We start from the raw sequence: 16,800 nt of genomic DNA on the forward strand, positions 1-16,800 counted from the left end.
TATGTAAGTATTGCTAATAAATATAAAGGTTTTATGACGTTTTAAGCTCTTGGCACTATAATGTACACTAAACCAAGTTAGAAATGGTGTTCTTCATTTTGTCATAGTAATATGTTAACACTAGATGGCAGTGTTTGTAGAATGCTGAGTGGGTGTGGTGGCTTGCATCCAGGCAAGGTTGGGAGAAATTACTTTTAATAAGGCAACCTCCTGGACGGGCCTTCCTTGGTTCCAGGCAAGGCTTTGCAAGTCAAAGGTAAACTAAAGAAGTGTTTTCTACTATATTATACTATATACTATACTATATTATATTGCTATATTATATTATCTACAGGTATGGTATTGGTATGTTTTTTTTTCTCTTCCTTATTGCCGTACTTGAAGGTAACTAAACTATTTTGTTTAGCTATACCATACCACTTTATTTATAAAGCACAAAGCAGCAACAAGGCCAATTATATTACCGGAAATTGAAGAATTAGATAATGTTTTGTTGTACTATGCCTTATCGAGTGTAGGCAGGCTTTGAAGGAAAAACCAAAATAACCCGACAAAAAGTAATTAGCTCATAAATCAGGAAGTGACCGTTTTGAGCAAAAATCTAAATTAGTGGCAATCCTTATTGTTAGAGTAGTTTTATTTGGGGGCTGAGATGGGGTAGCGGCAGAGCAGCCGACTCGGGACTCAAAAGTCCCAGGCTCAATCCCCAGTCATTGCACATCTTGTGGTGTCTCTGAGCAGCACACCCCATCCCCAATCACCCCCTGGGCACCCCCAACAGTCGCCCACCGCACCACCCAGGAGCAGATGGGTCAAATGTAGAGAGCCAATTTCACCATTGTATGGGAGCATACAATGATGACTGCACAAAACACATTATTATTATTGTTAATATTATTATTATTATTATTATTCCTACAGTAAAGCACAGTAGTGACAGTACTGTACCATATGGGTTCTTTAAAACAAAATCTTCCATCTGCAGAAGGTAATAATTGTACAAATAAACACACATAGACTTTGAAACACACTATTTGTTTATTTTATAACATTCACTGTGTGGCTGAAGTGGACTAAAAGCCAAATGAACCGAAAACGTTGCTGGTTTATTTTGTCTGACAGATTACAGACATGGCAAACAGTCACTGTAAAACATCAGGATGCTCATTTAGACACCCGGCTGACACATTCTGTCATAGCAGCAAAGCTGAAAGGGACTTAAGTGTTAGCTGGCTTTCATTGTTTAGATTAACTTTGCAAAAATTTGGCAGAATGGTTATGCAATCGTATTAATGTTATTTACACTTTTGAGACATTGTCTGTATTGTATTTATATAAAAATTAAATATTTGCTGGAGGCTACTAGAAGCTGGACTAATCTTACCACTTAATATTTGATTGTGAGAAATGTACTGTTGAGAAACAGATGCAGGAAGGTTGTAGTAAATTACTCAAACACATTATGAAAGGGATGTTGGTTTTGTTTGGGTCATGTCTTATCTCTGCCCTCTTTTCTTGTCACGGACCTGGTATTAAATCTCAATATAATAATCTTAAAGAATGTTTCAGGTCCAAAAACATATCAGGAGAAAAGGTGACGCTTATGATGGGCACTGAGTGAAGATGCATGCTAGTAGTTTAGCCTATGAGGAAGATGTAAAAAACTTCTACATGTTGTGTTTTTATCTAGTTGTAAGTGTCCATGCAATGTTATCTGACTGAATTAATAGGATTGTGCAGGCTGTAACTAAACAGTGAATAAATAGTGCATCTGTGCATATTTAATTGACAGTAGATTAAAATGACAGCTGCAAAGTTGTCTCATTTGTTTAATGCATGTTGCCTCTAGTCCTACCTTGCCTTTTTCCCTCACATCAGGTGGAATGAGCAAAGACATGGAGGAGAGACAGAGCATACTGAGAAATGAGATAAAGGCTGAAAGGAGCCCCTTTTTTTCTTACTAAAACAATCAAATCACACCCCGTTTACACAAAAGACCATCTCCTCCATTAACATAATTAGGGATCACTGTCCTTGTAAAAAAAAGCTCACTGTTCATTTAGAATTAGTTGAAAATTTGTCCAGATTTATTCAAAAATATGTGCTTTCTCCCTTTAGATTTTCTAGAATATATTTCCAGAAAATGCAGCTAATAAAGTAATGGCCAGAAATTATTTGTTCATGCAGCAAACTCACACCAGTCTTGCTCATTTTATATTTAACGTCCTTAATGTAAGAAGGGAAGAGGTTTGAATGCAGGGTTCCTTCAGAATTTTTTTTTATTTTTATTATTTTGTTCCTTTTTCTTCATAATAAATTAAACACTGTATACTAAATCAAACTGTGGATTAGCATGTCACTGACTGGATGCTTTATGTTCATTACAAGAAAGAGTCCATCTCTCAGCTCTTATTTGCAAGCCAACCATAAACTCTAAGGTCAAAGACGTCTGCCAGAAAACTGGATTTAAAGCTGCCCGTTTGAACATGGATCATGGCTTTAGCTTAGGGCATCATTGAAGATTTGAGAACAAGTTTGGCTCTTTACCAACAGACCCTAAAACCATTGAGCTGAGTATCAGAGACAAGTTGATGATGGGCTATGTCACAGATTTCCTGCTGAGCTGCTACACTCCTCAGTTGAGCCTTTAAAAACACAGAAATTTTGACGTTAAGTCATTAAAACCACAGTATTGGTTTACAACAGCAAGCTGCTTTCTGGAGTGTGTGTTTATGGAGATTAGGAAGCAAACAAGTGTAATTAGGGACTATCAGATGAGGTCAATCTTGGCCAGTGGGTGGAAAGGCACCGTTATATCAGGGATCACTGGAGAACACGACACCCAGACGTTAGAAACTGAGCATTGAGAAGGACCGAATCACCAAATCATGGAAAGCAGCTGTTGGTGAGACAAAGATAGAAGAGATGGCAAAGAAAGTAAAATGTTTTGGGGTGAAATTCCTGAATATACAATTGTATATTGGAATAGAAGTTTAATATTTTTTTTAGATTGACTTTCTGATTAACAATGTAACACTGAAAGGGATTACATTTTTTTAAAAATCCCTGTGCAAGTGACACATTTGTTCAGCTAAATAGTCAGTGCAGAATTTTGTTATTCATCTTTTTACACGGTATGAAAAGAAAAACTTGATAAACACTCAATGGCATAAGTAGGTCGCTGTTTCTAAGAGCGCTTTGGTACTGTGATATGTTAGTGTTACAAAATCATTTTTGACATTTTCAATCTCATGAACATTTTAGGTGGTATAAAAGCTAACATTCTGCTTTTAGTAAAGGCTGGAATTTATTTTTAAGCTTTCTATAGTGTTCTTTTACTTAATTTAGGTATTAAATTATGTAGATATTATTAGATCTTTTGATCTGGTCAACACTTTCTTGACATCTTTTCCTCAAACATCCACAGTTCATTCATTTGTAATAAGTTTCCGACTTTGATTAAATTTCTTATCTACATTTTGAAGTCTAATTTAAGATTAAATCTGTAAACATAAGACTCTGACTGCAGTTCTCAATGCCCAGGATAGCATCAAATAAGCAGGAAGTTAATGTGTGTCACCTAAGTATAGCAGTAAATTGGAGGCTGTTATCTTATGTGTACCTGAGCAAATTATGAAATTAGAAGCTAATTTAACTTCCTCTGTGAGCAGCACATTTCACAGTTCATTTGGTGGCTCATAAAACACTCAACAACAACATACTTGGTGTTTTGTTCCAAGTTTAAAGACTGGCTGGAGGAACAGTTCAATTATTTGCAATAATAATGAGCATCAAGCTTAATAGCTTGATTATTTATGGATGGTGTTTTAAGCATGGTGTAAAATACAGCACAAAACTGCCGATGAGATTATCTTGAGGGTAGACCATTAAGTGGAAACCTTTTACTGTGAAAGAAAAGAACAGAACATTCAGCTTGTTCTAAGTAGACTGCTGAATCAGAAGTGACCCTGAAAAATCACTGATTTATGGATGGAAGAGGCTTATTTCCAGATTTTGCTAAAGAAAACTTGATATGCAAAAATATTTGATTGTAATAAGATGCCAAAGTTGCACAATAGAATGTGTGCTTGTACACGTTAGCAGTCGGATATACAGAATAAATAAGCAAAGAAAAATAAGCATACAAAATATTGCATTTATAAAACAGCTGTAGTTGGATACATATTTCTCAGTGTTCTTTTATGTTTTCTTTCCTCTTCTGCTTTATCTCTTTCTTTGGTATATCTCTGAGAGCATCCAGATTGTTCTAGCAACATGGTCATCAAATGGCAGAATGCCAACTTTTCAGTCAGACTGGATGAAGTCTTTTGTGCTTTCCTCCTATAAATTGTTCAAAACCATATTTATCTCATTTAAAGACAGTTAGACAAGTTACTACCAAATTAATCACAACTTTTGAGCAGTAATGCACTCAAATTTCATCTGACAGCACAAGATAAATTATGTAAGAACTAATAAAGTCCATACTCAATAATCCAGGTATAAAATCCAACATTTTTCAGTCAGGTCATCTGGACAGTTTTTTTTTTTTGGTGCTGAAACGTTTCGCCTTCTATCCGGAAGGCTTCATCAGTCAAGGAAACACACAACAAAACGGAAGGAAGAATCAGTTTTGTTCCAGATCGAAGGCGAAACGTTTTAGCACAAAAAAAAGAAACTGTCCAGATGACCTGACTGAAAAATGTTGGATGTAAGAACTAAGTTTGATAGATGTGAACCTCACTGAATTTTAATTGAATACTTTTTTTTTTGTAATCTGAATTAAATAACAGTAGTAACTAAGTGCCGATAGTAAGTCAGACCTCTTCAGGATTGGAGTTGGTCTCCACCAAAGCTGCCCGTTGTCACCGCTTCTGTTCATAACTTTTATGGACAGAATTTCTCGGTGCAGCCAGGGGGCAGAGGGACTCCGGTTCGGTGGCCACAAGATTCTATCTCTATTTGCAGATGATGTGGTCCTGTTGGTGTCATCATGCCGTGATCTCCAGGTCTCACTGGAGCGGTTCGCAGTCGAGTCTGAATCAGCCCCTCCAAATCTGAGGCCATGGTCCTCAACCAGATAAGGGTGGATTGCTCTCTTCAGGTTGAGGGTGAGATTCTGTCTCAAGTGGAGGAGTTCAAGTATCTTGGGGTTTTGTTCACGAGTGAGGGAAGATAGAGAGTGAGATTAATGGATTGGTGCAACGTCTGCAGTATTGCGGACTCTGTGTTGGTCCGTTGTGGTGAAGAGTGAGCTGAGCTGTAAGACGAAGCTCTCTGTTTACCTGTCAGTCTACGTTCCTACACTCACCTATGGTCATGAACTCTGGGTAGTGACCGAAAGAATGACATTGGGGACACAGGTGGTTAAAATCAGCACTTTGGTTGGCCTTTTAGCTGTTTTAAGTGCTTTATAAATAAAGTGGTATGGTATGGTATGGTATGGTATGGTATGGTATGGTACGGTACGGTACGGTATGGTATGGTATGGTATGGTAAAATGAGTTTCCTCCACAGGGTAGCTGGACTCTTGCTTAGAGATAGGGTGAGAAGTTCAGTTATCCGGACGAGACTTGGAGTAGAACCACTGTTTTTCCACATCGAGAGGAGCCAGTTGAGGTGGTTTGGGCATCTGGTAAGGATGCCACCTGGATGCCTCCCTAGAAAGGTGTTTTGGGCATGTCCAAATGGGAGGAGACCCCGGGGAAGACCCAGGACACGCTGGAGAGAATATGTCTCTCTGTTGGCCTGGGAACGTCTTGGAATCCTCCCAGAAAAGCTGGAAGAGGTGGCTGTGGAAAGAGATGTCTGGGCTTCCCTGCTCAAGCTGCTGCCCCTGCGACCTGACTTTGGAACAAGTGAAAGATAATGGATGGATGAATGGATGGATGGAATTAAGTAATAGGATCTTAGTCTTGAGTTTTCGATAGGCTACAGCTGAATTTGAGTTGACATTGTCACATTTCTGCCAAGTCATGCTCTGTTTTTCTCTATCATGCTCTGATCTCAAGCCTTGCTCTCAAGCCATGCCCCTCTGCACCTCCACTCAATCAGGCTCATTCTGTCAACCTGTTCCAAGCACTATTTAAGCCTCATGCTCACAGCCACACTCTGCCAGATTATCGAATCCCTTGTGGTTATTGATGTCCAGCATTCATGTCACAGCTCTTTTGGTTTGCCTGATCTTGACCCCATGCCTGTCTTTTGGACTGTTGAATTGCCTGCTCCTTGCCTGTTACTGTTTCACTCCTCTCATCACGGCTCTGACCTACTCTTCTGGATAAATTACTATGTCTCTTGGATTACACTCTTGGAATCAATATTGGACCTCTGCCTCTTCGGTACAGACTCTCTGCTCTACTCCTGGATATTGCCTCTGGATCTCCCCAAACTACCTCTCTGCGACAATCCTGCTAGCTACGGTGAAATCACCCTGTCCAACTCTATCAGGTGGAACTCATCTCATCTGAATAAGAAGGTTAGTGGATGCTCTTCTGTTCTCAAGTCTTGCCACAGAACCCTTCAGTCCACTAACTTCTCATATCTCTGCAGATTGGGCTTGCTCCAGGACTTCCACCTCCACCAGCAGTGTTTATTTAATAAAATCTTTAAACCATTCCTGTTGCCAGGTGTCTTGTTCAAATCCAAATACACAAATCTTAACAGACATAAGACAAAATGCTCAGTCTGTTGGCAAAAACACTGAAGACTTCATTATTTGAGAATGTACATGCCTTCCCCATGTCACCAAAAACATTTACTGGTTACCGTTATTGTTCACCTGCTTAGATTCTTCTTTTCTGTCCATGCAGGATGCTTGGTTTGAAACAAAATCCTTTCAGTGTGCATACATGGAGAGCTGGAAAAACTCCTGCTAATCTTTGTGTTTGTTTGCATGTCCAGTTTGAGCTTGTAGGATTGAGTCTGTATTTCTGACTGCTTGCCTCATGTCTGAGTGTCACAGCAGATATGTGTCCACCATGACTCATGCAAGAAGACAGCGAGTTAGACCCTTCTCACCCCCTTTCTTCTTGCTCAGTTGAATCTCCCTCCCAGACCTGTCAAACATCTGTTGATTCATCCTCGATGTGACATGCCACCCACAGTGAAGAAGAGACATCAAGTTTGTTCCCATCTTTTTACCAAAGTATCACCCATTACCACACTGTGACCTCTGCCCTCACAAGTTAAAAACACCGCCTTGCAGAAGAAAAGTAGATGTATGGTTTTATCAAAGCATCGTATGGCCATTGTTGTTCAACCATTTTATGTTTCAGTAGAAGATAAATATGTTTTTTGTGGTACTGCCTTTTCTCATTTTCATTAGTTACAATATATGCAAATCCTAATTGGTATTGAGCCGTATTGAAATGCTGTTAATATAAAATGTAATCTTTTTTTCTGCACATAAACTCTAATTAAAGTTAATAAATTCTACAGCATGAAAAAATTATGAATTCAGACCACATTAGCTAAAAACATAATAGCACATTAGCTGTGTGCCCTTATTGTTGGCTCTGTTTTCTGGCATGTAATTAACTGTAGCGTCTGTGGCTTGAAATCATCTGACACTGTGTTCACCTTGGGCAGTATTTTGGTACTGATGCTGCCTGACACTTGCAAGTGACTATACTGTGCCTACTGTACAGCTAAATAGTATGCAGATAACATGATTTTACTGCAGTAAATGCAAGTCTGTATTTTTCCAAGTCACAAAAAACAATTAAACTCATTCTTAACTGATAGAGTGAGTAAAGAGTAATAGATGACTCACAGAGGAAATTGAATACATGCACATTTGGTTTAGTAAATTTAATTGTTCATCTTAATTCTCCAAATCTGAGGTCATGGTCCTCAGTCGGAAAAGGGTGGACTGTCTTCTTTGGGTTTGGGTGCTGGATTAATTGGAGTTCAGGTATCTTGGGGCTTTGTTCAAGAGTGCTGGACGAATGGAGTGTGAGACTGACAAACAGGTCTGTTTAGCTTCCGCAATAATGTGGACTCTGTGCTGGTCCATTGTGGTGAAGAGGGGTTTGCAAGGCAAAGCTCTCCATTTACCCATCTGTGCACATTCCTATGCTCACCTATGGTCACAAACTCAGAGTAGTGACCAATAAAAAAAAAAAGTGGATAAAAAAAATTGTTTTCTCCGCATAGTAACTAGACACTCTCCCTTAGGGTGAGTAGTTCAGTTATGGGAGAGACTCTGAGTATAGAGCCACTGCTCCTGCATATCAAGAGAAACTAGTTGAGCTGATCTAGATATCTAATAAGGATGGCCCCTATATGCTTCTCTAGGGAGGCGTTTTGAACTTATCCAACTTTGATGAGACCCCATAAAAGACTCTGGACACACTGGAGAGACTATACCTCTCAGCTGGCCTGGAAGGCCTCAGACTTCTCTCAGAAGCTGGAAGAGGTGACTGTGGAATAAGATGTATGGGCTTCCCTGTTCAAGCTGCTGCTCACATAACCCCAATCCAGAATAATTGACAGATAAAATATGTTCAGTCTTTCTGACTGGAAATGGTAGTTTTAATGAAGCTGCTTTCTTATTGTTTGCTACAAGCCCATGACGACAGCAAAAATCTCACAAAAAGGAATGAGATGCAAGCCCCATGCTGACTGTAGCAACATTTTCACATGTGGATCATGGCTGCGGTCGATGGATGCTGCAAATTTTATATCGCCTGCACAAAAACGCTAAAACACATATAGATAAACAGACTCCATTCTTTGACTTACTTGTCACATTACTTCCATGTAATTCAGTTTTGTGCCCCAGATTTTATGATTCTTAAGAGAGAATATAATGTTACTACTCTGTGGAAGCACAAGTGTAAAAAGTATCATTCTAAATGCAGGCTAAAGCTGTTTACCTGATGCTTTATACGTTTGTTCATTGACCGGTTTAGAATAGCTTTATGAATGCTGTAGTGTTTCGTTTTAAAGAAGCAGAGACAGCATTTGCATAAGCAAAATTGGCACCATTAATTTATAGTCAAATGTGGTGGCAGCACTGGAGAAATTGAATAAGAAAAATATAAATTCTGCAAAAGCTGAAGACCACCTCTTTTTTCTATTCAGACTTATTTTGTATTTTTTAAGTGTAAAAATGTAAATCTGGTCCTCTGGACATTCAAAAAGCAAAACAAACAAAAAAAATGTAGAAACGTTTCCTCTTTCATCCGAAAGACTTCCTCAGTCTGAGGTGCTGTATTCAGCTCAGTCTTATTAATAGCACCTTCTCAGAGTGGATCAACCAGTTTTGCTGCTGACAACCAAACCAGCTGCTCACATGATCAAGAAGGACTATCAGCCTAACAATGGATCATTAGCACACTGATGGCTGTTTACTATTCATAGGAGGCTGAGCGATACTAGCAATAACAGCATTATAAGAGGGGGGCAGTTGAACCCGGAGTCCTCCACCCCTGTTTAATGATGGACGATTTCTTTTCACAAAGATGGCCTCCTTTACTCTTCTCACAAACCATTGTTCCTCTCTATCCAGGTTGTGAACATCTTCATCCCTGAAAGTGTGACCGTAGGCCTGGAGATGAGTGTAGACCGCAGAGTCCTGGTCTGATGTTGTTGCTCTTCTGTGCTGGGCCATCCTTTTGGCCAGTGGCTGTTTAGTTTCCCTGATGTAAGACTGATCACAGCCCTCTTGACACTGAACAGCATACACAATATTACTCTGTTTGTGCCGGGGGACTGGATCTTTGGGAAGAACCAGTCTTTGCTGTAATGTATTTTGGGGTTTAAAAGCCACTGGGACGTTGTGTTTAGAAAATAAACGTCTCATTTTCTCTGATACTCCCTCAACATACGGAATGACCACTGGTCTGGGTCTGGGTTCCTCTTTTTCACCTGATGGCTGACTGGAGTCCTGTTTGGGTTTCTTCTCTGCTTTCAGGAAGGCCCAGTTAGGATATCCACATTGCTCTAGAGCCTGTCTTATGTGGGATTTCTCCTTATGCCTGGCTCCCGAGTTAGTGGGGGCGCTGTCTGCTCTGTGGTACAGAGTCCTGATGATTCCTAACTTGTACTCCAAAGGGTGATGGGAGTCAAACTGCAAATACTGGTCTGTGTGGGTGGGTTTGCGGTACACCTCAGTTTGCAAATGTCCTCTGTCTGAGACTGAGACCTCACAGTCCAAGAAAGCCAACCTGCCATTTTTTACATCTTCTCGTGTGAACTTGATATATTTATCCACAGAGTTGATGTGGTCAGTAAAATGTTGGACTTCCTGGGATTTAATTTTAACCCAGGTGTCATCAACATACCTGAACCAATGACTTGGTGGTGTCCCTGAAATGGACGTCAAGGCTCTCTTTTCTACCTCCTCCATGTACAGGTTGGCAACAATAGGAGAAACTGGAGACCCCATAGCACACCCATGTTTCTGCCTATAATATTGCTCCCCATATGTGAAGTAGGTTGACTGCAGGCACAGTTTCTCAAGAGTTGACACAGTTGTTCTGTGGAAAATGTGGTCCTGCTGCTCAGAGTGGTGTTTGATTTTAATCTTAAACTGACCACCTCTACTGCATCATCAACAGGAATGCACGTAAAGAGTGATGTTACATCAAAAGAGACCATTGTTTCATCAGTCTCCATGGTGACATCCCTCACCTTATCCACAAAGTCCATGGTGTTCTGTATGTGATGTTCTGAGCTGCCAACTAAAGGGATGAGTACAGATGCCAGATACTTGGAAACATTGTAAGTGGCAGAGTTAATCATGCTAACAATTGGTCTTAAAGGTACACCTTGTTTGTGGATTTTAGGTAAACCATACAGACTAGGTGTGGCCTCCCCTGGGTACAGTCTGTGGTACAGAAAACGGTCAATAGCTTTGTCCTGTTCCAAAATTTTCAGGCAATCTATCAACTTCTTCTTGTAACCACTTCCTGGATCTCTTTTCAGAGGTTCATAAGTGTTTAAGTCACTAAGGAGTGTCATAACTTTCTCATGATAGTCTTTCTGGGTCAAAATCACTGTGCACCTTCCTTTGTCTGCTGGGAGAATGATGATGTTTTTGTCCTTGCTAAGAGTGGTGATTGCATCCCTCTCCTCTCTACTGATGTTGGAAGGTGGTGGTTTGGCATTGCTGAGGCAGGCTGAAACTTTGATTCTGAGTTGTTCTGCTTCACCCTCTTTAATTATGTTGTTGCAGATGGTTGATTCTGTGGCTTTGATCATCTCCACCAGAGGAATTCTACTTGGTGCAACCACAAAGTTCAGTCCCCTGGCAAGAATCTCTGTCTCCGGCTGGGTGAGCTGTCTGTCAGATAAATTCTTCACCCAGTTTTCTGTCTCCCTGGCATGTAATTGTCTACTGGAGTGTTGTTTTACACTAAATGTGTTGTTATTGGAATTGTAGTGGTGTTTATGAGTTATTAGTAAATCGTCCATCATTAAACAGGGGTGGAGGACTCCGGGTTCAACTGTCTCCCTCTTACAATGCTGTTATTGCTAGTATCACTCAGCCTCCTGTGAATAGTAAACAGCCATCAGTGTGCTAATGATCCATTGTTAGGCTGATAGTCCTTCTTGAGCATGTGAGCAACTGGTTTGGCTGTCAGCAGCAAAACTGGTTGATCCACTCTGAGAAGGTGCTATTAATAAGACTGAGCTGAATACAGCACCTCAGACTGAGGAAGTCTTTTGGATGAAAGACAAAACGTTTCTACATTTTTTTTGTGTGTTTTGCTTTGTTTTGTTTTTTGAATGTCCAGAGGACCAGATTTACCTTTTTAGATTTTTCTACCTGGATTATTGAGCATGCATCAGGATATTTTTTAAGTGGTTTTGATCAATAGTTCACCAAGTTTTCTGAATCTTATAATGCTGTTTAGCTGCGTTTTTATTCATTTTCTGTTTAGTTTTTGTGTTTGACCATGACAGCATGTTGTTCACTGTGTGCTAAAAACTGAGCAAAGTTGCACAAGTAGTGACAAAAGAAATGCCAGGACTGAATACAGCTATCTACAAATGATGACAGATAAAATAATCTGTCATGTTTTGCCTCTTCTCCTGCCTCTGTCTGTTATGTTTCATGTTTTTGTTTTCCCTGCCAAGCATTTCCAGCTCCTGTCACTCAATTACTTCCACTCTGCACCACGCCCCGTTCTGCAATCAGCTCATGCTCGTCACCTGTTCTCAGCCCTTCATAAATTCCCCTCTTTCCCTCAGTCAGCGCCAGATCCTCAAATCTGTTTCAGTAGTAGAAATCCAGCGTATCTTGTCTTGTCTCACCTCTCTCCTTGCCACGAAACCTTGTCTGATCTTGGACCTCTCGCCTCGCCTGCCCCTTTGAATTCTGTCTTCTTATCTGACCTCGGTTTATGACTCTGCGCCTCCTTATTGACCACGACATTGTATCACGAATTGGCTCTGGCTTCTGCTCTCTGCTTCCCTATGCTTGACCCCTCCTTCAACTATCGGACCACTTATACGGATTTCCCCATTATGGATCACAACATCTTGCATCTGCTCCGCTGCAGCAGTCCACTCTCCAGGAGTGACGTCACCAGTTTCAGTGTGACTAAAGCACCTGCTACACCATCAAGACAGAAGGTTAAGGAAAACCTCAGTACCCATCTGCTCTTCCTCTTCCAAGCCAAGTTCACTAACACTTCTGTCTTGACAGATTGGACCCAGCCCAGGCCCCAGACCTCCAACAGAGATTATTTAAAAACAATACGCTCTTTTAAACCACTTTTGTTCTTGGTGTTGTTGTGCTGACCTGAAATGGTCCTTGTCAGAATCGGAAAGTTTAAGAATTATTTTTAAAAAATAATCCAAAAATGATCTTACACAAAAACTGAGAGATGTGTCATCCTTAAGCTGATCATACAGTGTATTGTATGTAAAGTTTCACCTAATCACTTTCTGCGAAGCAATATGTTGGCAGTGAAATACTATTTTGTCTCTCTCAAACTGTTATCTTGTGCATATTTTATCAATTTGGCTAAAGAAAAGGGGAGCAAATTGTGTTTTTGTGACAGTCTATTGGTAATCAAGTATCTAAAACTCCCATTTAAAACAAGTTATTTTCTAAATTATCTATATTGTGTATGGACACAGCTCTGAGTAATCCCTTGAGTTTAGGAGCATTTATGCTTGAATGATTTGTAGGTCAAATTTGAGGCTTAACAATAAAAAAATATATAACAAGGTCAGGTTCTGTATTTAAAAATTGGGAAAAGCTTGCAAACATTTAAAAGATCTTCAGAAAGCCAGGAGAACTATTTATTAAGACCACCTTAAATGATTGGAACTACCGGTAAATCTGTCTGAATATAAAGAAATAACAGATTACAGTACTCAAGATTTTTGCACATCAGAATATCAATGAAATAACTCATCATGAGAAACCATAGCAGCTTTTTTTCAGTCTTTCCTAATTTAAATTTACCAAAGGTAACTATTTATTCTTTTGCATTTTCTACATTTTCTAATTAATCAAAATTGATGTTCGCTGGAATGGTTAAGACTGTAGTTTGATCCTTTTTCACAGTTTTCCTGCCTGCCATGTGGATACATGAAGATACAAAACACTTGAAATGTCTTTTGTTGCTGTTCAAGCATGCAATCCCGAAGCTTTTGGTACATACGAGTTCTCATTAAGTGGGATAAAAATATTGTTTTCCGAAAGAAAATCCATTTTGTTTCTATGGTGATGCTGTCCTTCCAATTTCCTTGACTGCTTTTATGGATGGCTGTATTGAATGTTAGCATGAAAAAAAAAGAGAAACAAGCAAGAAAATTGTCATTTCTCATACTTGGCAATATCAAGGTTGTTGGAAATAGATTTGTTTGAAAGGCTTTAAGTGACCTTTTATTCATATGGCATTATTATTCTCTAAAATGGCTTCTGGGCAACATCTATAATCAGTTAGTTCTTGTGTGTGTATCTCTCTCTTGTTGCTTTTTATCCAATTTGTTGTGACCTACTAAGAAAAGGACATTTAACCCAGGAAAAATCAGCTTGAAACTCAGGGTGGTACGGAAGCGTAGAGCTGTCACATGAGGTAAAATTATTGTTGAACTGCATCTTGTTATAACAAGTAAACCATGTGACAGCTCTAAGTTTCCATAGGATGGACACTGCTGATGTGTAGATTTTATTTACTTGTTTGCTACTTAAAGTTTCATCATAACCTCAATTAAAATCATTTATGTTGTATGTATAAAAATGTGTTGTAAAACTGGCAAGGAGGATTATATTCTGATATAATGGCAGCCCCAATTATTAGGCCTATCACGATAACAAATATTTCTGGGCGATTAATTGTCTCAGAAATTATTGCAATAAACGATAATATTGTTTGAAATTTGACAATAATTAGTCATTATTTTTTAAATTTGACAATAATTAGAAATTATTGTCAAATTTAAGAAGAAATGTTTGTTAATTTGTTTGGAGTGTAGTACCTTTTTTAGACCACCGGATGGCAGTTCGAACTGAAGAATGGATAGTGAGGGAGCGAGCAGCGTGTCTCTTTGGAAAAAAAATGGGAGGGAGGCCCCTTGACTTGACATGGGCCGTCTCTCCTTCCTTTTTTTCAGTTCTCAAAATGGCAGACGCTCATTGTGGTTTGAGTTCTTTAGCATAGCATTTTTCACACAAAGCTTTTAATAAAAAAATCCGTAAACAAGTCCTCAGCTTCTTTTTGCAGAGAAAAACAACTTTTTTTTCTTGGAGCTTCCACAAGACGGAGTTATTTCCCCCAAGGTCAGCCTGTTAGCTTAACTCGTAGCTTAGCTTCTCAGCACAGCTGCTTTTAACGATCCAAAAAAATGTGATTTTGGATGGTTAAATAGATTTTAAAGTGAAAGAGAGGGGTCGGTTAAGAGCACCAGAGTTGAGCCTTTTGTCATCCAGTGTCTTCAGTAGAAAGAGAGAGACACGAAGAAACGATAAAGCCGATAAATGAAAATGAGGTCCGTTATACTTAATATTTGTCGTGACAGGCCTACCAAATATTTTTCATTATCCGTTAAACAGATGCTTGCTGTTGAGTTGACCAAACATATATTTTTAAAATTAAAGATCACCTTTGACGATTTCTGTCTTACTTTACTTTATTGTCCATGTAAAAGACACAGTCTCTAATAAACTTTAAGCAACTGCTCCAAGATGTGACATTTATGCCTTATAAAAGTAAATTCAAAAAGTGTTCAATACAAAAACAACTGGACTTTATTTGTAACAGAAGACGTTTCACTCCTCATCCAAGGAGCTTTCTCAATTCAAAGAGCAGTGAGTGGGGGGATTCAGTTTATAAAGCTGAGTGAGATAAGACACACACACATATGTAGATTGGCAATTCACACTTTAACACTTTAACAGACCTGACTGAAAAATGTTGGATCGCATACCTGGATTATTGAGCATGGACTTTGTTCTTAACAGTAGGGGTTTCTTAAGGTCTTTGTTCCTCTAATTCACAGATGAGGCCCCTCTGTTCACATCAGGTGTGAAAACTGGCTGGGAATCAGTCTTAAAGTTGCATTATACATGTTTTTGAACGTGGAAATCTGAGGCCTCCTCCTCTGTTAAGAGACGGTTTTTCTCTTTTTACATAAATTGCTTCCTTCACCCCCCTCTCAAACCATCTGTATTCTCAGTCCAAAATGTGCACATTTTGGTCCTCAAAAGAGTGTCCCTTATCTGTGGGGTGGAGGTGAACAGCTGAATCTTGTCCAGAGGAGGTGGCTCTCCTGTGGTGAGTCATGCATCTGTGAAGAAGTTGTTTAGTTTCTCCAATGTAGAGGTCTGGACAGTCCTCACTGCACTGGACCACATGCACTACACCACTCTGTTTGTGTATGGGTGTTTTGTCCTTAGGGTGGACCAGCCTCTGTTTGAGAGTCCTGCTGGGTTTGAAATGTACTGGGATGTTGTGTTTGTTGAAAATCCTTCTGAATTTCTCTGATACTCCAGCAACATAAGGGATGACAATGTTTTTACGTCTGTTGTTCTCCTTTTTCTGTTTATTAGGATGTTTTGTAGATTTCCTCGCTGACTTTACAAAAGCCCAGTTAGGATATCCACATGTTTGGAGAGCTTCTTGGATGTGTTTCTGTTCCTTTTCCTTCCCTTCTGTCTTCGTGGGGATGCGTTCGGCCCGATGCTGTAAAGTTCTGATGAAAGAGAGTTTGTGTTCCTGGGGATGGTGAGAGTCAAACAGAAGATACTGGTCTGTATGGGTTGGTTTTCTGTAAACTTCAATGTTGAGGCTGTCCTCTCTTTCCATCTGAATCAAACAGTCCAAAAAAGGCAGTGTGTGTGTGTGTGTCTTATCTCACTCGGCCTTATAACCTGAATTCCTCACTCACTGCTCTTTGAATTGAGAAAGCTCCTTAGATGAGGAGTGAAACGTCTTCCGTTACAAATAAAGTCCAGTTGTTTGTGTATTGAACGCTTTTTGAATTTATCATATCCTGGATGACTGAGAATCTTCACCAGCTTATAAAAGTAACTTTTGTTGTTTTTATCTTACCGTAAATGTAACCTTTAAAATGAAAAGCAGAGATCCAAGCTGTCATCCTTCTTGATTTCTGCTATATCCCCATGATGGATTCAACCTTAAACCACACAAAAGTAATCTCACTGGAGTCATGGCCTTTTGTTATCAAGTCAAAACCAAGTGTCAGAGCTGCTCAGTTTAATCTGTTTTTCCTTTAAAGATCAACAGATTCCTGAATGAATACATTAATTTTGATGAGAAATGGAAGTAATATATTTTAGGCACCGAAATCTTTAAGAACATTTTATTTTTATAG

At 39.4% G+C, this 16,800-nt stretch overlaps 1 long non-coding RNA gene across 1 annotated transcript in view; it reads left to right on the forward strand.

The window, feature by feature from the left end:
* LOC119426357 overlaps positions 1–11,239 on the forward strand; it is a 59,591-nt gene extending 48,352 nt beyond the window's left edge. Inside the window, exon 3 of the long non-coding RNA XR_005187617.1 lies at positions 11,183–11,239. This is a non-coding gene — a long non-coding RNA (uncharacterized LOC119426357). The remainder of the gene's footprint in view (positions 1–11,182) is intronic.
* Positions 11,240–16,800: the final 5,561 nt, after the last annotated feature.

This window comes from Nematolebias whitei, chromosome 20, assembly GCF_014905685.2.
Source record: "Nematolebias whitei isolate Nwh7 chromosome 20, NemWhi1, whole genome shotgun sequence".
Taxonomy (NCBI): Eukaryota; Metazoa; Chordata; class Actinopteri; order Cyprinodontiformes; family Rivulidae; genus Nematolebias; species Nematolebias whitei.